At 41.7% G+C, this 22,350-nt stretch overlaps 1 protein-coding gene across 1 annotated transcript in view; it reads right to left on the reverse strand.

Moving 5' to 3' along the window:
* si:cabz01090165.1 (uncharacterized protein LOC100333421 homolog) overlaps positions 1-6,167 on the reverse strand; it is a 471,441-nt gene extending 465,274 nt beyond the window's left edge. The window contains exon 1 of the mRNA XM_035995843.1: positions 6,129-6,167. The gene's annotated coding sequence lies outside the window, so the exon portion shown is untranslated. The remainder of the gene's footprint in view (positions 1-6,128) is intronic.
* Positions 6,168-22,350: the final 16,183 nt, after the last annotated feature.

Raw genomic sequence — 22,350 nt, forward strand, 5'->3', positions numbered from 1 at the left:
ATATATTATCATGTGTGATACAGTATTTTCAATGTTGTTTTGTTTTGTAAGGATACATTTAGAGCCTGCTAACTTTTTATATTAGTTTTACTTCAGTTTTATTTAATTGGATAGTTAATCCTATATTTAATACAAAGAGTTGCAGCAGAGAGCCAGCTGAAGGAAGAGCTAGTTAATGACAACATTAATTTTCCCACTACTTCTTCCGTCTAAGACTAATAAAGGGCTGGTGTCTTGAAGAGATGGAAGGGTGAATATGTTTCAGTGGGAAAGGCTGAAGTGAGCTACGCCAAGAGATGAGTGTTACTCTTACAAACAGAATACGAGGACCGACTACTGCTTTAAGTCAAGTGAAAATGTCATCCCACCACTGAACAGAACAATAAGAAGCAGAAGGTCAGTACATTTTGTTCCTTATTCACTGGATCTTATTCACAACTTAAACACAAGAATTATGAAAAAAAAAAACTTAATTCTCTTCCAGGAATGAACCAACGTAATGTAAATAACACAAGATTAAGAAGCACATTTTTACTGTGATAATGGGTGCAGTAACCATAATCCCAGTAACAAAAATGTATAAAGAACAGCTGGAAATCACCAGCACACAATAAAAGCACAGAGTGTCCTCAGGGGCATATTGGCTTTCATACAAAGCTTATGCTGCGTGCAGTGGGTTAGAAATAACAAATGTAATATGGCAGCAAATAGGGTCGAACACCTTCAACTTTCGTTAAAGCACATAATAAAGACTGACTAACGTGTCACCGTAGAATCTTCCTATCGGTTGCCAGGCTTAGGTGGGTGTGGCTGACCTGCTCGCAAGCAGCTGGAAGGTTTACAAAGCGGAAGTTAACGACAGACGGTGTGGGGTTCAGGAAGAAAGATATGCATTTCTGAATATCATGATGAAGAATCCTTTATTTTTTAAGATAATAAGCCAACTTGCGGCAAGTCGCGGAGCAGTAACGGACAAACATGCAGCGGAGTAGTAACGTTACGAGGCAGAGAGCCAGCTGCTAAATAAGTCAAATTAACTTCATGCTTCATCCAAACAAAGCAAATAGCTATCGGCACGAGTGACAGCTTTATTCGGCTCGCTTCCTGTGAACGATGTGGCGAGGGGGTAACGTTAAGGCGGCGTTAGCAAGCTGTGGTCTGCTGACCCCACTGCCGCTGGGTCTAACGTTAGCAGTCCGCTGACCCACTGCCACTGAGTCTAACGCTAGCGGTCCGCTGACCCACTGCCGCTGGGTTTAACGTAAGCGGTCCGCTGACCCACTGCCGCTGGGTCTAACTGTCCCTCCTCACTCCTTGCAACTCCGAGAACATCTCCCGAACATCGGCGGTTCTCCTCCAAGCGAGCTGTGTCACAGTTTACGGTCCCGCTGACGCGTACTGTCACTAGGACAACTAACAACAATGGCCATTTTGTTGTGTACCAATCAAATGACCATGGGAAACAGTTGACTGGCCTTTCTATCCATTTTATTTCTATGGTTTAGCCTGACTAAGTTCCATAAAGGTGTTCAATTTCCTGGTAAGTTATCGACATAGAAAAACAACAACTGGCTTAAAGCCTCAATAATTGTAAAGTGGTCACATTTATCTAAAATAAAACTTTATTTTCCCTCAAATAAAACATGTTTGAAGGCAATCGCTCATGCTTTTTGAAACTGATTATATATTAGGGTTATCTGTAACTTAGGGTTGAGGCTTTAAAAAAAATCTTCCCAGTGATTTGCTCTTTGTAAATATCCCCTTTATATAACATAACAGACTGCAGAGACTCCGTTTTTCAGTGAAAGATGTGGCAGTTATCTCAAAGGGAGCGTTTTGTTCCCACAGTCTAAATGTATTCCATAAGAAATAAAGATTGAATCGAGAGCCAACATGGGGTGCCTTTATATGCCACAAAGCTTTCCAAAGATAATCTGGGACATCTCTCCCACCTGCAGGAGGCTTCCCAACCCCACTCACATCCTCATCAAGTGGGAGGTAAAAATCATCTTTAAATATGGGGGCAGTGTGTGAATACAAGACTAAAATATCAAAGCATGAGCCAGATCTCCAGCCAGACGGCGCCAGATGGAGAGACGAGTTATAAGAGCATAGAGGCTCATAGCTTGTAGCACAGTATTAGCCATGGCAGATTTCCCCTTCATGGATCCATTATAGTGGCACTACTGGCAGAATGTATTAGCTTGTACAAAAGTCAAAAGAAATCTTACTTTAAAAAAACTGTTGTAGATAAATTGAATGATCCAGTCAGGGGATTATTAGATTTATTGAACAATATTTGCTTGAAAATGGTCCAAATAATGGGATGACCTTGAAAGTGTAGTCTACTTTATAGTGAGGAAACATTCATGGTCAATAGAAGGGTTTCCAAGCCATGTTGTGGTCAGGCAGGCACATGTGCATGTGCAAAGCATTACTTAATTTTTGCGTAACTTTTTGAAATTAATGAACGTCCGTTACATTCAAGCCATTGCCAAATGAGTTGCTACAAAGCTAATTAAGAGCTCCGTCGTCTGGCGACTTTCGCGCACAGAAACTCGAATGAAGATTATTACCTCTTCTGAAGAGTCCATCATGATTTTTCAGTCCTCCGTGTCCTCCTTGGCTACTAGCAACTGCATGGAGGAGGGGTGGGGACTGTGCGCGATCACGGAAGGCTTGTATCATGTGGACGCGCCAAGAGTTTTGTTGTCAGTACTTAGAATTCCTCATGGGGGCGACAGAAACTACGCACTATAGCTTTAACTGAAAACAAGGTGTCAAAGATCTGCACTTTGTACATCAACGAACTTCCTCTGATGTGATGCGAGATAAAGCTACAATAAGTAATGGGCTGTAATTTGAATGTATTCCACTTATGTATTACTGTAATCACCACATTGACTGCTGTTGTATAAGAATGCAAAGCTCTGCATACGGAGGAGGTCGAGGTGGATGGGTGGGTCCTAAAACACAGGGCTTTCAAGCGAGTTCATGTCCTGGTAGAAGTTAAGGGGAAAACACAAGACTTTAACACAGGAAACGAGCGTTTGTGTCATACAACTTAAAGAGACCAGGTGTTTTAACCCAAACCACAATATATTCTTCTAATCTTAACTAGTCGTTTCTGTGTCTAAACTTAACTGTCGTCACCGCATGGCACTCACTTTTTGTCGGCTAAACTCGACTGCAACTACCGGCAGCTCACGGTGCTCTGTACCTGGCTCACAGTCACGTTTTTTCAGCTTAATTTAACTGTAAAGACCACTAAACTTAACTGTCATGTGGCTGACCGGTGCTTGCTGTCATTATATAGTATATCATACAAATTGTACCTTTCGTCGGCTAAACTTAACTGCAACGGCTGCTGAAGCGACGTTCAACTCACGGTGACCGGTACCTGGCTCTAAGTAAACTTTTCTTGGCAAAATTTAACTGTAAAGACCGCTAAACCTTACTGTCATGTGAGCGGTTGTCACGTGACCAGACGGCGGTCGCTGTAATTGCGTAGGATCTCTTATGCATGGTTGTGCATATGTTTTTGTACGATATCATACCAACCTGTTCATGAGAATGCGTTGCGTGAGAACATAGCACTTTGTTCCCTGGAAAAATAATCATAATCCAGGCAGAAATTAGAATTTTCTCTTGAAACCCAACAAGCAAGTAAAATCAGAAGAAACAGAAGTAGGGCTGCAATGCCACAGCTGAGTACAATGGCATAACTGAGTGGCTGATTAGGGCAATAATGTACAAGTCGAAGGACTATCGAATGGCAGGACATTTTAGAACTGACAGGAAAAGATACTGAGATAAACAATGACGGTTTAGTCGCCATAGCATTGGTTGAGCGTTGCAGTTTGACAGCCGTGCGTCTCCTTAACATTTTAGTTCTTTTTCACCTTTGTGTTCCTCAACATAAAATCGCAGCAGTCCTGTTTGAACGGTAGGAGTCATATCCCTCTATTGAAATTAGAGATGTTCCCATACCATTTTTTTGCTTCCCGATACCCATCCTGATACCTGAACTTGCATGTTGGCCGATACTGAGTACTGATCCGATACCAGTGTGTCATATATTTTATTATGTTTTAACAGCTGTATACTACTATCCCTGTATGGTTGTGATATGATTTCTATCTTTGTTGTACAGCCAGGCTCAGGTTAAACTTTTTGTGAAACATGAATAAAGACATACAATGAATGCCAATGAATTTTCTTTTATTATCCTGTTTGACAGTCAGTCATAACTAGGGTTGGGTACTGTTTGGATTTTTACGATTCCGAACCGGTATTTTTAAAACAATTCCAATTCCTAACTGATTCCTAAACTGATTCTTGAAAAACTGAAAAATGACATCAAAGAATGTTGAGGCTGTTTTATGGAGTTTTTCTTTTTTATTTTTTTTTTTTAATTGAAAATGATTTAAATTGAACAATATATAAACGTTTTAAAGTACTTAAATATATAATAAGTAAACCTAAGTCACCTAACACATAACTACAATAATTTAACAAATACAAGTTACACTATTAACAAATAACAACAAAATAAATGTTGACTTGGTATGCTAACTAAACCAGCTTCAAACTTTAGCAGTTCTTTTGCAGAACAATGACCATATTTGCCTTCTCTGGCAAGATAGACACCTCTCCTGACTTATGGCATGTCCTGCACAGGAGAAAACTCTCTCAGATGGTGTCCAAGAGGCCTGTACACACAGGTAGAGTTTCAAAGGGCAGACAATTTGGGGAGGCTGTCCCGCCTCCCCCACCACCAGGCTACAGGGTCTTGTCCTGAACGATAGACTAGCAGAGCAAGTGTAATATGTTAATATGTTTTTACATCCGTTTCGGTGAGCCCAGAGGGAAAATATGGCATTTTAAAAGTAGCCTACATTTACGATAGCGTGATATTTTTACGTCCGTTTCGGAGCGTGTACAAAAAGCTGTCTATCAGCTGTGATTGTAGAGTCCATGTCACAGAATAGCGCAGACACACGCTTCACACCGCGAGCGGGCACGTGCGCCACTCGGTGGAAAAGTTCCATAGTGGAACCAGGTTTCGGTACCCAACCCTAGTCATAACGGAAAAAAGAACATGAAATAAAACTACTTTGAAGTAGATTTTCTTTAGGGCTAAACTATAGGGTATCGGATTGGTTCATAAACTACAGTACTTTCCGATATCAGCATTTTAGGCAGTATCGGAGGCTTTTCTGGTATCTTCATCGGAACATCTCTAAATCAAATACAACGAAAAAGCATGTATCTAAATAGACATGTGTCTCACAGTGGACAGTCAATGTGATACAGTTTTTATGGCAGAGACAGAAGCAATTTGTGTGGCTGTTTGCAGCGATACTATCACCAACTGAAAGAGACTCTCCAGTAAATTAATGGAACCAACCAATCTTCTGCAAACTGCAACACAGAAATTCATGACTGGTCGGCTGAGCAATTTTTCTTTCTAATTTTAAAGTTCCTGTCACAGAGACGCTGTGTGCATAAATATTGTTCAGCTGAGTTTATGAACATGAATCTATATAGGAAACACTCGGCTCATTGCCAACATACTAGGTCCAATGCAATATGCAACAGCTAGTTCTCCCTGCATAATCACACACACACACACACACACACACACACACACACACACACACACACACACACACACACATATATATACACACACACACACACACACACACACACACACACACACACACACACACACACACACAGTATTTGCACATTGACATGAACTGAAACGCTGAAAAGATAAATAAATGGATTCAAAATTAAATGCAGACTGACAAGGAAAAGGAGCAGAAAGACAGAGGAGAGAGTGGGAGTTGTTTGAAAGCTGACTTGATTAATATGAAACGGTGAAAACAATACCATACAAAGACCATTATTATATGGAAGAATATTGGCAACAAAAGATTTGAAAGCACACAAAACAAATTCAAGCACTACTTATTCTGCAAGTAAACATTTGGAAGCGCACAGATTCGTAAGAGCAGAATCAGATTTGAGCCTGAGGACAGAATCGTGAGCGTAACAGATGATTGGATTAGCAGGAGGAATCGTGTAACTACATTTGAGCCAGCAATATGGATACTCACACTCGAAATGATCCAAGCGGCTCACGCTCACTCTTGGCAGTCTGAATCCCCTGAGTGAGCACAGACTGTGAGCAAAATGGCACCTGTTCAGTTTGACCTGGAAGTGAAGGGTCAACCTGTTCAGTTTGACCTGGAAGTGAAGGGTCAACCTGTTAGACTCTTCCTTCTACCTTCAAAATAAAAGCTTGGACGTTTTCCCCAGTTTTCCAGTTTTTTAACCACGAGGATGGAGACATTAGGCTTGTTCGAGATGAACTCTGCCTCGCCTGTAAAGTGGACGAGAGCAGGCAGCATCAGCCGGGGGCGGTGACAAAAAGCCGCAGTCAAATCGGACAGTTTCCAGCCGTTTCCAGCAGCCTTCAGGCTGAACAGGAAGTCACAGAAACACTCACATCCTGTTAGGTCAGATTCCGATTTAATAAAATGTTGTCAGACCCATATATCATCAGTCTCCAGTTGTATTTATTAAGACAGAGTAGCTGTTAAAATGCTTTACATGCGATCTGTTGCTGATGTTAATAACAACAGACTGTAGATGATCCGTAATCTGAACAGATTTAGTCTCTCTGACTTCTAAACGTCACCATCAGCCACACACCATGTGTTCTGTACAGAATAAGCCTTTAAATCAGACAAATAGCAATTAAAATCCCTCCGATTCAAAAACAATAAAAAGTTTATATAAAACGTCATCATGTTGAGTTGATTCTGAACCAATCAGCTGTTAGATCAGCTGAGAGCCAGGTGTTTCCCAGAATGCCCCAGGTCCGCCTGGGTCTTGCAGTCGGTGAAAAGCAACTGCGCTGCGTGCGTCTCAAAACTGCGGCCGCCTTGATTTCGTGAGGTCATCGTTGCCCACGTGTGCATGACGTCAGAGCAAGTCGGACACAAATCTAACCAGCATGCATTGGGCGGCTATCCCCGGTGATCGATTCCGCGCAGACCTGGCTCATCTCGAACGAGCCTAAAGAGTTGTATTTGGTGTTATCCTAAATATCTAAATAAATGAGTAAAATCACATTGAATTTGTTAATGGTAAATGATCCAGTTTCAATCTGCTAAGAAAGAGACTTCAACATCGGAAAGGACCTGTCTCCAGTGGCGGATTGCTAGTCAAACATTTTTGGCAAGCAGCTTCTTATGTTCTCAAGTGCTCAATACCCAAAACAGCTGGGGAAAATGAAGAGAGCAGGCTGAGAAAGAAGCATGCACATGACTAGGCTTGCACTCTCAAATCAGATTCTGCTTTTATGAATCTGTTCCTGTGCACTCTCCAATGTTGACTTGCAAAAGAACAGAGATGGGACGGACACATGCTTTGTTTAGTTTATCACTGACACACACACACACACACACACACACACACACACACACACACACACACACTGTTAGGGAAATTATGATATATACTTTCCCTCTTGTTATTTATTAAACTGTTTGCATAGAATAATATTATATTCTTCCTCTGTCTGTTAAATTTAACTATTTGCATAGTAAGAAACCATAACACTGCTTTAACTCACAAGATAACATGGGAGCCACTGTTTTGTCCTTGTCTAAGCACAGTGTGTTCCTGAGGGCATACATGCCCTCCCAGACCAGAGAGGGGAGACGGCATTGACTCTGACAAGTTAACAACTGATGACATCTATTCTGTATCAGGATTTATAACATTTCACTTCGTATTAAAAAGCAGCTGTAGAGAGCTTTTCGTTAGGTCATTGTCTGTACTATTCTGTAATGCGGAGACTGCCTCCTTGTTGGGTTCTCAAGTAAAATGAACTTTAATATATCTTCAGTGGCCCTGTCTATTATTTGATAATGTAATTATTCTAACACACACACACACACACACCAGCAGCAGCATGTGTGAGTGTGATGAATGGGGAGGTAACAACCATGTTGTCATGGTTTCTTCTAGTAAAGACCTTCTATGCTTGCTTTGGTTCACACACACACACACACACACACACACACACACACACACACCTACAGGGTACCCTCTGTTCCTTCCTCTCACCAACCAGACAGATGGTGAAAATGGTAATTATGGGAGCTATTTAAAATCAAGTATGATGTTTTAATGTTGAAGACAAGTACAGCGGCTGCTTTTCAGAGAGCAAAGTGAAACGGAGACACCGGTAAAGGAAGACTGGATCATTTGACTGGATGAAGAAACCAAACAGACAGGAAATCAATTTGACAGTTCAATCAGTTTGCCAACAACCAAAAAGTCTGATCAGTCAGCACGACTGCTGGTGTTTGATTAAAGGCAGAGAGCAGCACATCTCAGCACTCCTATGAAAGGGTGCAGTGGAGATTCAGTCAAGGGTGCAACAAGCATGTATGCTACATTTAGGCCATTGCTCCCAATGACACATTGATCATCTTTCTATCTTTACGTCCTGTGAATTTATTCAGAGGAGTCATTGTTTTGCAAGTAACAAGTTTTGGCTTTGAAGTCCCGGGCCTAATCCTAAATTAAGACCAACTGCCTATTGAAGTAAATTCAGGGGAAAATACTGGCCCGCAGTCCAGAGGAAGATCTGACTCCAATTATCTATATGCGCTAATTCTAGTTGGTTGATGAGACTAATGACACCAGAACTCAGGAATCAAAACTGAGACGATTGATTAAAGTCAAGAACATTTAGTGAAGTCCAGCATTTAAGGTTACAAAGCACAATTGTGGGTACACAGAACAGATCCTAATTATCCCTGATCGCAGACAAGAGTTTTCAGGGTACAGGTTACTCAGGCTCTGTCAAAATGTATACCCCGTCTTATCTGACCCCTGATCTTTTTATCCTCTTTGCTTGGAGGCATCGTCTCCTCTCTTCCTCCTGTTTTCGGTCAACTTCCTCCAGCAAACACACAAAGACGATCCAGCATATAATGTACATATAGCTACGAAATGTAATGAGCTGTATTTCGTTTGTATTTTCCACATTGTCTGCTGATGTATAAGAATGCAAAGAACCGTGTAGGGAGGAGGTCAGGGTGGATCGACGGATCCTAAAACACAGGGTTTTCATGCTGGGGAGCGGAGTTTGTGTCCTGGAAGAAGTTAAGGGGAACACACACGACTTTCACCCAGGAAACGGGTGTTCTTACCCCGGGAGTACTGCTTAAGGGGACTAGTGTTTTTACCCCAAACTACAATCTTGTTTTCTAATCTTCACTAGTCGTTTGGGTGCCTAAACTTAACTGCCGTCGCTGCATGACGCTCACCTTTTGTTTTTGCTAAACTCAACTGCGATGGCCGCTGGAATGACTCATGGTAAACCTTGGGTGCCCTGGACTGAAATTACCCCTTAAGGGTTCAGCCTGTTCGAAAAGCTACGAAAAGATAAGCACTGTAATTTGTACGATTTCCACATTTTCTTTTGCACGTAGGGAGGAGGTCAGTGGTGGATGGGTGGGTGTTAACACACAGGACTTTGAAAACAGGGAGCGGAGTTTGCTTCCCGTGGAAAACAAAAGACTTTCATCCGATAAATGTGTGTTCCTTGGGAGTGTGTTAACACAAACAATGATCCTTTTCCAAAACTTAACTAGTCGTTTTGGCGCCTCAACTTAACTTTCGTTGCCACATAACGCTCACTTTTCTTGCCTAAACTTAACCTTAATCTCCGCTGAAATGACCAGCAGCTTGTGGTGCTCTGTACCCGGCTCACAGTCACCTATTCTTGGGTAAATGAACCACCAACAATGACCAGCAGCTCGTGGTGCTCTGTACCCGGCGCACAGTCACCTATTCTCAGGTAACTGAACCACCAACTACTGCTGACCTGACGGTGGAGCACCATGCGGAGCACCATAGCCAGTGTCGCAGAGCTCTGTAGTGGCTAAACACATCTACTAACTGCCGCTAATATGTCGAGTTGTGACGGAGGTCTGTAGCCAGTGTCACAAAGCTCTGTAGCGGCTTAAACAGCTGGCAGCTGCCGCTCTGTAGCACAGAGCTCTATAGACGATGTCACGTGATCAGACGGCCGTCTCCTAGTTTTTGTACGATATACATTTTAGTGTGCATACGATATCCTACGAATCGTCATGACCGGGCTTACGGTAAACTTTTCTCAGCTAAAAGTCATTGTAAGCAACGCTAAACTGCCAGCGGTCTCCGTAGTTTTTTAGGATATCATACGAATTGTCGTGCATAAGTTTTTGTACAGTATCATATGAACCCGTTCATGAGAATGCTTTGGATGATCTGAGGTGCCGTCTGTTGTCAGTCAGCTGCTCTGCACTGACAGATCTACGTTTCTTTTCTGCTTGCGCAATGTGATTGGCTGCCAAATATATCTGTTGTCAGGAAGAGTTCATGCAAATTGGCTCAATCAGTTATGACGGAACTGTGATGTTTAAATTCATTGTTCTTCCTGGATGATGTGAGTCCATTTGTATAATCCCTTTGCATCTTTTTATAGCAACACCAACAGTTACTGCAGTGGTGAAAAATGCGTCCCTGACTCTAAAATGATTCACAACACCAGTGAACCTGAACTGTCTCGTCGGGCTCGGTCAGTCCTCCGGCTTACAGGAAATGAAATCTTTAACCAGTCAATTGTTTTCCCTCCTGTCAGACTGAACGAAGCAGCTGCCCAGTGTGAGCATGTGCAATTGACCGGGGTGCATCTTTTAATCCCCGCTGGGGGACTCGACCAAACCTGTTCTATGGTAATTGCGTCCTTTAATCAATTAGTTTGCTTCCTGACTGAGAGCCAGATGGTGTGAAACAACACATCTGGTCTCCTGCCTCAGAGCATGAACAATAATACGGAGGTGCAGTGGGGGGGATAAGCAGGACGTCCTGCAGGTAAGCACTACAACACCCAGGCGGCTCGTTTTCTGTGTTGATTCCAGGAGATGTAAAGTCTCCTGGTTTGGTATAACACAACTATAGACATTTATCTAAACTACAGCAGGACTTTTCAATTGGTCTTTCTGTTTTTACTTTTGAAGACAAAAGACAGAAAATTAACAAACCAAATGTGGTAAAAGTTGTGATTTGAACCAAAGAGGCTAAATGGAGACAACATGAACAACATTAAAAACCAAAACGCAAGACAATTACCAAATGGTTCTAATGGTTGTTTTTTATGAATATTGTTCCCTTCATCATCATTCATTATCATCATGACCATCATCAATAAAAATAGGTTGCGATTTTCCAGTGGGGATGCGTAGGATTTCCCCCTTTCTGGTCTACATGTCCTTTCCTCTGCTGAATTATTTTTTATCCCTGGTGGGGTCAAAGTGATCAATGTTACTTCACAAATATACCATTATATACCTAAAAAGAAGTATTTTAAACTAAGTAAAGCGTTACGTAAACAGTCTATAATGCCATTGAACGATAAAATCCGAGCTGCAGTTGCTGGTTGTATTTAGCTGCTACTGAGCTCCAGGATGCCAGCTACCGGCGGCAGTTGTTTAGCCGCCAATAGGTGACTGTGAGCCAGCTACAGGCACCGCCAGATGACAGTCCTTTCAGGGGCCCTGGTAGTGGAGTTTAGCCAGAAAAAGTGAGCATCATGCGGCAATGACAGTTAAGTTTAGGCACCAAAACGACTCGTGAAGTTTAGAAAAAAAATAGTTGTTTGGGTTAAAACACTCCCGAGGAACGGACAAGCCTTTCTTGGATAAAAGTATTTTGTTTTTGCTACGAAGTAAACTCCGCCACCCGGCTTCAAAGCGTACATGTGGACACAACGTGCTGTTTCCTTTTGAGATTATTTTCCATTGGATATTGAAGTTCATAAGTAAGTGTTTTGGCATGGCTGGCAGAGTGGCACTATATCTGTGGTACTGAAAGGGGGATTTAATTATTGCACATTTTGTTTTGTTGTGCATGATCAAAAAACACAAATCGCACCCTGGATAGAACCACCATTTTTTCCAACTAACCCAATGTATGCGTTAAAGGTACACTGTGTAGTGTTTTAAGTATTTTATTAGCTAAAATCAATCTCTTCATTCATAAATATGTCCTCATTTGTGTAAAATTACCTCTGCCAATGATCTGATCCAATGATCAACTTATCCTCATAAGCGAAGAATTTCTTATCTGTATTTACATTGGACGGGCAAGTCCAAGGAGGCTTCCACGTCGTTCCGCCATTTTGAAAAACTATAATCGCTGAGAGGGACATAGAACACTAGCCTACCTATCTAGCTAATCCACAACGCGTTTTCGTTCAGAGCCAGCGTCACGTGACTGAAACCAGCTGAAACAGAGAAGGAGATCAGTGAGAGGCTCTTGTCACTGCCCCGGCAAATTTGAAAACCTGCACTGCACTTTAGTTCATAATGGAGGGTCATACTTATGCCGAGCCACAGGAGAAGGAATCCTCATCGCCAAAAAAAGCGAAAATTGGAAGACATGTTGTCCTAGGTTCTTGGTACATAACGGCTACCGTAGATGCAACACTCATTTGAAAAACCGAGGCGCTAGAGAGCACTATTCGTTTGAATGCAAAATACAACTTCACCGCTAGATGGGAGAAATTCCTACACAGTGTACCTTTAACCTAGGTTTCATGCCCTTGACAGGCAAAATTAAACAGATGGACTAACTGACCAATGGACGTTGGCATTCAAAGTGTATCACAGACAAGTTATCTGTTTGTTTTCTTGGGGACTACTCTGTGTCTCAGTGGGAGCCATTCCTCTGTTGTTGCTATCAGGTGACGCGTTCGGTGGTTGTCAGCCTCACATTTCATGAGAAATGTGTTAATTTCCCCAACTGTGCTTTTTCTTGCACTCAACCTCACATATGATGTGCAAGGTTCAGTAAGGATAGTAAGCTTTTTCTGTAACTCACACGGGTACACACACACACACACACACACACACACACACACACAGCAGTCGCCACAGTCTAATCATTTCTAAGAGGTGGCCTATTTTCTTTGACACCCCAGACAGTTAACTGTGTCTTTGTATCGTGTGTTTTACTGATGACATAGACAAATTAATTATTCCTAACCCTTCTGCCCCGCTGCCTCTCAAAGCAGCATCAGTAATCAGTGAGTCTGCCGCAGGGTTATGTCTTGAAGCAGAAACATGAAACAATCCAAAAATAATTGTATTTTCATATTCTCCTGATTTACTTTCTTCACAGCGGTAGAGACTTAACCTTGATGTTACTACTGTCTGCTGCTGCACTCATCATAAGTTTCTGTAGATGAGAGTATCAGCTGGAGAACACTTTAAAACCGCTGAAATCAACCAGTAGATTTCAGGAACGATAACGCTGAGACGAGTTGAGCTAAAGCGTCGCTGAGGCAATGGAACCTATTAGCATTGCAAAGATAAGCTAGCAGAGCTGGTTTACCCACTACAGCAGACTTAATAATATTTGCATTGTTAATTTGAGAGATGGCTGTGAAAGAAGCTGGATTTGCTCTATTTTGGGACAAAAGCAGTGGTGAAAGAAGAATTCAGATCATTTACTTAATTAAAAGTACCAATACCACACTGTAAAAATACTTAAATAAAAGTATATAACGTCACCTTCCTAAAATAATGGCCTAAGTCATTTTTTTCAGGTTTTTCAGAAAACACAAAAAACTAAATGGCCTAAGTCACACGCTTGACTTAGGCCATTATACTAAAGGTGTGGAATCACAAGACCTGTTCAACTGAGGATGTAGGCAATTTTACCAGAGGTGGGCAGCACCATGAGGAGATGATTTAGGCAAAAAAATACTTTTTGTCAAAAAATGACTTAGGCAATTATTTTAGGAAGGTGATGTATCATCAGGAAAATGTACGGAAAAATCCTCACATTCTAGGAACTGGAAACGATCCAAACAGTTGTGTGTTTAATGGTCTAATCATTTCAGCTGGACTTGTAGGCCGTTGTATTGTTGGGTAGTTTAATTTATAGTAAAACATTGTAATTTAGTATATGTGTGTTTTATGTGCAACAATCTTAATTTGTAAAATAATTAGTAACTAAAGCTGTCAGATGAATGTAGTGGAGTAAAAAGTACAATATTTCTCTCTGAGATGTAGCGGAGTAGAAGAAGAAAGTGGCATGAAAAGAAAAGAATCAAGTAAAGTACAGTACTTGAGTAAATGTACTTAGTTACATTCCAGCACTGGACAAGAGCACTACGCTGAGTGTGTCCATTTGTCCCCATGCATCCTGCCCCCCTGCTAACCACAGGCTGAGACTCATTCCCCTGCTGAAGCATCAGGTGCATTCTCATGAACGGGATGATATCGTAGAAAATGTGACTGTGAGCCGGGCATAGGGCACCGTGAGGTTATGGTCGTTTTAGTCTATATCCACGATGTTCCAGTTTCAGGATTTCTCCATTGCCGCTAGAAATTCCGCCGGATGTCCGTCACCTTCCCCTTTCTTTGTGTTGTAATTTTAAACTCCGGTGGATTCATGAGGACTATGGTTAACTGCTCTCTCAGATCTCTGCAGCGTAAATCCAGACAGCTAGCTAAACTATCTGTCCAATCTGAGTTTCCTGTTGCACGACTAAAACAGCTATTGAACCCGGGACATGAACACCGCTCCTCTGCTTGACCAAAGTGTTTTACGTCAACGTGGTGCATACAGTAATGAATACATGGAATACACACAAATTACAGTGCTTTACTTCTGTAGCTATGCTGTATGTACGAATGGTTCATGATAACGCGTTTCGGGATATTATTCTACGCATCGCCCCAAAGGGAAAAGGGGACCCATCATGAAACACAAAAACACGGTGCTGTGAGTGCGACCCTGATGAAATGCTGAAAGGAATATAACTCCAAGAAAACTCCAGTCTTTCCATTCTGCAACAGAGATTCTGAGAATCATCCTACCTGACACTCAAGAGGTTGCTGCAGTTCTCAGAGATTCTCCAGTGGGTAATAATGGATATTGACCTTGAGGGACACCACAACTGCCAGTCATAATGGCAAAACATGAGAGCAGAGCGCTAGATTACTTTTCTGTAAGTGTGACATCTTCGTCCTGTTGTTGGACATTGTGGATAATAGAGGGAGAGCTGCTATTGTAAGGCTGCACTCAATAAGTTGAAGTTATTTCTCTGTAAGTGGAGTCTTTACAAGTATTTGGAAAACCAGCTCCAGGCTCGAGCAGTGTTCTTAGCTGTGAATCAGTCAGGCCTGTTACGTTTGACAAGCACAAAGCATATGTCCTATTTCTTTGATTTTGGATGGTGCTGAATGCTCAAGGCGTTGGTGTTTAAGGGAAAAGAGAGATTCTTTTGATTGTTTTGGAAGGTGTTTAGGTCTCTTTTTATCAGAAAAGACATCTTAAATAATATTTAGCTGATTTAAGTTACAGAGACAATCTGATCTTTGTTTGTTTCCAAAAGCTGATCTTTCTTTGTTTCCGAAATGAGCAAACAGTGTAAACTTTAATGTTAATGTTCTAAATGGTGATAATAGTGAAAGGGTCCTAACATAAAATAAAAACCAAAAAATAAAAACTAGATTTTATTCAAGAAACGTACCTTACCGTGCATGAGCACAATATTTTTAAGGAGATAATTCAATTCCAAGGCCAGAGGGGGTTGCCGTTTTGATAAATAGAAACATCCCTTTTACTATCAGGAACTGAGCCCTTGGGCTGTTTTGCGTGAATTGGGAAATCTACTGAGAACCCTGGACGCTTTTGAATCTCTATGCCCTGTATTGTGATGATGTCCCTTTGGTCATTCCTGGCCTTTGTTTTTATGACTTGTGTGCCTCTTCTATGTCTTGTAGTCATCCGTTAAACAGGAGATCTTTCAATGGTAATTTTAGCTTTATTTACCCATGACTTGTTTGGCTGCCTGATGGGATTGAAGGGACCTTTCCAGGTTTGTTTGATTTAACTGCCTGTCCATCAAGTCTTCAACCTTAAACAACTGAATGTGCCATTTGCCTTCCAATATTACCCCATTGTACGTTTTAACAAATAAAAGATTTCTTGGTTCAGGCTAGGCTAGGTAACCTTCATGGTTAAAAGAAACAAACATTGACCATTTATAGACAAGACAAATTACTTGTGTCTGGGATAAAAGTCAGAACCCCCCCCACCCCTCAGGTTAATTTGCAGCACTTATAAGTTTCAAAGTCACAGGTTGTTATTTTTATTGGTTACCACTCTCAAGATGGCGGGTCTAATATAATACGAGCTGGCCTGAGGGCGGAGGCGAGAGAGGAGAGTAGGTACAAGAGTGGTGTAGGGGGTGGGATATAAGGGATGAAAAGAATTCAGGGATGAGGGTTGTTAGTTTCTGTTTGCTTCTACTTTTGAAACTACAAGCTCTGTCCATGGCTGTTAAAATGATAACAGGACCTGAGCAGATTTGTAAAAGTAAAAAAAACAAAAAAATTCCTTCAGGGGAAGAAAATGACAGCACTGCACACAGCTCTTCGTATGTGGCTTAACCAAGTCAGGTTAATATGATGATTGTTTCTAATCCATCTGAATTGATGTGTTAATCTTGGTTGACATTATTTTACATTACAGAACACCCTTATCAAAGAGTCAACATCATCATCAGCATTCATATGAGCGGAGTGTGAATTATATGGTTGCACTTATGATTGGCTGGCAGGTTACTATGGGAAGAGAATAAGTGGCAACTTCCGTGCCTGAAAAGTGAAGCCAATGCAGAAGTGCCTTAAAGCTGCATTCTATCTAACTTCCAGCAGGGGGCGACTCCACTGGCTCCAACAAGAAGTCTGTTTCTATAGAACCTTACATTTCACTTGATTTATTACCTCAGTAAACATTTTCATAACGAGTTTAGGGTCTCAATCGTTAGTTTCAAGTCTTCGTCAATACAGCATGATGTTAATTTTTTTATTTCAAAATAGATGATAAAGTGGGGGATGATTTAGGGGCGTGGCTACATGCCAAACCTGTCTTAGTAATGCTAACCATGGCACTATGGACGTTAAAATAGCTATGAACTTGTTTTTCTGTGTTGTCTGTGTTTTCATCTTAAACTTTGACCCTCTGTGTGTTTTCACTTTATCAAAGTTAATTGGAACACTTTGGTTGCCTAGAAATGTCTTGTTCAGCGTTCTGCCAATCATGCTAGCTAGTTAGCGCTAGCGTTAGCTGGTAACTTATGGGAAAGTCTGCAGATTTTCTGGTATTTGCCCGCCAGTGAAACTCGCGTCACGAGGTTGGAATATCGGCGACTTTCCCTTTTTTTAGCATTTAGCTTAGCGCAGCGTCATTGAAACCATACACAACACTGACTTGGACGCGTCATCCAGCTCTGCACTTTTGTCCAAATACGGTCACTTCCGGATCAAAAAACAAAGCTAACTCCCTGCATCAAAACGGCAGTCCACAAACCAATGGGTGACGTCACTGATGCTATGTCCATTATGTTTACAGTGTATGGAAGAGTACAATGTTGGGGCAGCTGTACAGTCATTGACTAAATGTAAAGTTAACATACAAATCATATTTGGAGCTGTCATATGGGTCCTTCTGGCAGTGACATGATTAACTTCTAGTTTGGTTATGTCAAAAATCAATTCTAAGATACATGAACAAACGAGGGATTCTGTCAGTTTTCTGATGAGGGAAGTGTCGCCTGTCAGCGTCCTTGAGCGAGACACCCCACACCTACTTGTTCATTCATTACAAGTCACTCAGGATGAGGACATCATCAGCTAAATCCCCAAGTAATAGTACTGCAAGGGCACATTGAAAGAAGTGCTGGATGCCACTCATTTAGCTCATTTGAGTTCATCTGCACAGATTGCAGATCTTGTTTATTAATACATTTCTTGTTTAGTGCTGTGATTCAGTTCCAGGCCTCTGGCAGATGCCTTGTTTTTATGACTTGTGTGCTTCTCTGGTGCATCTGCCACACAGATTACTGTTCAGCTGTGCTCCAGAAGGCATTCTCCATCACATAAAGGCTTGTTACCCTCATTTACCCCTTTGTGTCAGTAATGGAAGTAATATTTGTCTTTAGTCAGCGTTGTATCAGTGACAAAAAAAAAGAAGAAATTCAGACAGCAGATGAGTGGATTTTCTAATTTAATTTGCTACTTCAGGAGGAAGCAGCAACGCAAGACAAAGGGAAATGTGACCCTACCAAGCCACAGCCAAGCGGACCAATAACAGTTGTTGCGATGCCCCGACGTATAGTTACATATCTGGGGAGGTGCACGTCAGACTACAGCATAGGGTCTTTAGCTACGCGTACGTACCTACGGTGTAGATTCAAAGCAGAACCACAAATCAAGCTTCAGGCTACGTATTGCATATTCATCGATAAAAGCATTAGTTAACAGCCCCCTGCTGAGCACGTAGCATGAGCTTTGATCACTGAAGCTGATGAGCAAAGCAAAACCAAACAGAAAAAAAACACTTTGTTTTCTAGACGTGCTGCCGATGTCAATGGATAAATAAATAGCCAGACGAAGGGGAACACTCCTGGGGGCTGTCTGGCCTGTAAACAACGCTTTAATAGCACAATCAATCTTTAATACCACAATCAGCTCTTTAATAAATAACTTTGCAATGAATCGCCGCTTTGAGATCGAGCAGGAGGCTCGGCCCGCAGGTAGCGATGCATATAAGGTAAGGGGAGAGATGAAGGAGAGAAAAACAGATGAGATGGAAGAAAGAAACGGCTAGAGTGAAAAGCTGAGAGCACGATTGAGCGGCTGAGAGAATGGAAAGGAAAGCAAATGAAATCACTGAAAAACGAGACAAAGAAAGGAGACAAAGAATGATGTTGAGAAAAGATACAGAGGGGAAGGGAGGGAGAGAAAGAGGTGATGGGCGAATGGAGAAAAGGGGAAAAAGATGAAGACAAAGGTAAGGTTAAAAGGAAGGGGTAAATGAAGTTACATAGAGATGGAGAAAAGCAGCAGAGCAATCAGACGAAAAGGAAAAGGAGACTCATTAGACAAATGTTTGTAGTAAGTAGAAACAACCCTAACCTTCATTTTTATGTAATGAATCAGCAGGAGGTAGAAGGCCTCAGGAGAGGAGGGAAACAAGGAGGGGAGAGGAATGAGAAGAAACAAGGATGGAAGAAAATATGAAAATAGGAGGGGGGAAGAGAGATATGAGAGCAGAAGGGGAGATGTGAAAACATAACAAGGATAGGATAGTAAGAGAGAAAACAAGGAGAGGACATTGGAAAAGGAACTAGGAGATGAGAGGAATGACAGGAAACAAGGAGAGAAGAAAAGGAAATGACAAAAGGAAATATAATATAATATGTTTCCATCCTCTTGCCAATCGAATTATCTGAAGTTTGCTAAAAACATTCATGCAAATAATGCCGATGAAAGTGTGTTTCCATCCAACGGCTTTATAGCGAATAAAAATATACCAAATGGTATATCGAATAGATTTGAGACATTTGATGGTGTTTCCATTCATTTTCGCACTGAATCGCACAACATTCAAGCAAACATTTGCGGAAAAAAAAGTTTGCTTGCCAAAATGGATTGCGCCATTTACCTCCAAATGATTAATATTGCCCAAGATTTAATAGCGCTAATGTGCCAGCTGATAGCGACATATCAAGTTATAATAAGACAACGATGCTATCAAAACATCGCTATGATGATGCAGACAAATGACGGCATTTCTTAGATTTTTGCTATCTAAAATAGCTGTGATATTTCGCTCGTAAATGAAATTTAAAAAGTCTCTCGTCTCCTCCTTCGTCCACTTATATATTGTCGCCGTGTCTGCAAAGAAAGTGTAAATGACCGACAACTTCTTCATCTTTGTTTTATGGCCGCTTGCAAGCGTAAAATTACCTAAAGCGTATTTACACGGCAAATAACGTTTCCATCAGCGTTTATCGCATAAGCCGTTTACCGATTAAGAAGAAAATCCGATGAGATTGAACGAACAAACTTTGTGTCGCTATTCATGAAATGCAATGAAATGTTACTGTTTCGATACGGCAGAGGAATGGATGAAAAAGATGTGGAGAGAGAATTCAAATGACAAAAAGAGGAAAAGAAAAAAGCGAAAAAAAGGGGGAAGACAATATAAACGGTGAAGCAGTGAGTCAGTGTGTGTATATGTTAAGAGTAATAAAACAGGAGTTTGTAATGCAGCGCGGGCCAGAGGAAGAGAGGGTGTGTGTGTGTGTATATATATATATATATATATATATATATATATATATATATATATGTATGTGTGTGTGTGTGTGTGTGTGTGTGTGTGTTTGAGGCGCCAGAATCAAGTTGTTATTATGATGAAGGGATGGGCAGGAAAAACCAATCACAGCTGGCCTTCTCCCAACTGGGCAGAGAAGAGAGAAATTGCTATTCCCTCGAGAAACATCAATTTGGTCTGTCCTCACACACACACACACACACATAGACACACACAGACACACACAGACAATGCACACTCTGATGGGCTACACCTTCACATGGCTGGAGAGAGCTTTACCATCAGAGATGTTTTTGTGGCACGGACCAGCGACCCATCTTAGCTGGTGATTGCACAATGAAACCACTGCAACAGCAGGCCGGGGTCTAAAACACACACGCACGCACGCACGCACACACATACACACAGACATTCAAACACACTCAGGCATATTTGAAGTGTTTGGCTAAGTGCTCAGCAGTTTCATCGGCTTCTGTTTATTTCTGCCGATACAGTGCTGTCTGCATAATTTGACCGCTGGGCAGCATGGTTTGTATTACTTCATAAATGGACTGCATCCTCCCACAGGATATGTGTGTGTGTGTGTGTGTGTGTGTGTGTGTGAGTGTGCGTGTGTGTGGTCATAGGCCATGGATTGGAGCTGTTGCTTGTGCTGTTATATTCTTCTGTGTTGTACTGTGTATGGATGAATGTGCATTTCTGTGTGTATGTGTGTGGTGGTTTACAGTTTCTAAAGCGTTGCACCCTGAGCTGTATTCACAGCGCCTCATCTTCTCCCTGAAGTTTTCAGCGCTGTTTTGGAGCGAAAGGTATCGACTGGGATTTCAGCGGCTCATCTCTAACTGCGTCCTCTGGGGAAACCGAGAGCAGCGAGCAACGGGAAGAGTAAGACTCACCTTATACACCCCTTACAGAAGAGGGGAAATTGATCTCTTAGTGGGCTTCCTCCCAAGACAGTCAGACTGAAACACACACATACACCTGTTTTTGCAGAAATGGAGAGATTCCAGGGAGTGTATCAGGTGTAATGCTGGGCTGAATAGGCTGGTTAACCTTGGTGTCAACAGGAATGAAAATAGATTCAATCACACAGCAACTGTGGTAACAAACAGTGGTTGTATTTAGTCAGTGCTACTGAGTGTTGTATGATGGATTTCTGCCTTTACAGATTTTGCACATTGCTTCACACTTAAGGCTTTAGAAAGTTGACTGCACGCTATGATTTTACAGGAACTCAAAGTACTTCACTGACAGCCATTGACAGAGAGTAGAGAAAAACCTAATTAAACACATCAAAGTGAATAAGCATCACATAGGACTCAATGCTGGATTCAATGTCTCTTGTGTCAAGGTTGTGTTGATTTTATAGTTTAGTGCCTCGTACTGTGGCACAGTGTCAGACAGACAGTCAGACAGTAGACACACAAATAAAAGACCAAGTAGGATACAATCATCAATACATCCCTGTGAGGCAGCATTGTGCGAGTAGTTTGATTCACCGGAGCTGAATGAGCCGTATTACGAGTTTGTGCGCCGATGTGTGGCATTGTATCGGCTTTTGTGTATTGTGCTGCTGATAAGGCGCCCGTGTCATTGCACTCCGCCGCATTGTTCCTGTGATAAGGATGCGGCGGAGGGAGACATTTTCCTCTGCAAGAGACAGAGATGCTATCAGCGGGGGAATAGGGTGGTGAGAACATTAGGGGAGAAGAGTAGAGGGGTGGGTGTAGGTGTGGCTGGAATAGATGGGGCAGGAGTGTGTGCGCGTGTTTACACTGTGTCTGTGATGGATGTGTGGCTATAACAGGTGAATAGGCAAGTGTAGTGGGTAATGGATGGTTGAGTTTGTTGCGTGCGTGCGTGTGTGTGCGTGTGGTGTGTGTGTGCACTAATGGAAATGTTCATTTTTGTAGACTTTTGGTCAAGGGCAGGAAAGGAGAAAGTGACGCTTTGCTAACACACAATCTACCAATCAACTATTCCACTGAACAACAGCACTTAATGATGAAGAATTAGAAATTATGAGAATAATGAGAATTATTGATTGTGGTTCAGATAAAGTTTCACAATAACTCA

The sequence above is a fragment of the Sander lucioperca genome, chromosome 20 (genome assembly GCF_008315115.2).
Source record: "Sander lucioperca isolate FBNREF2018 chromosome 20, SLUC_FBN_1.2, whole genome shotgun sequence".
NCBI lineage: Eukaryota > Metazoa > Chordata > Actinopteri > Perciformes > Percidae > Sander > Sander lucioperca.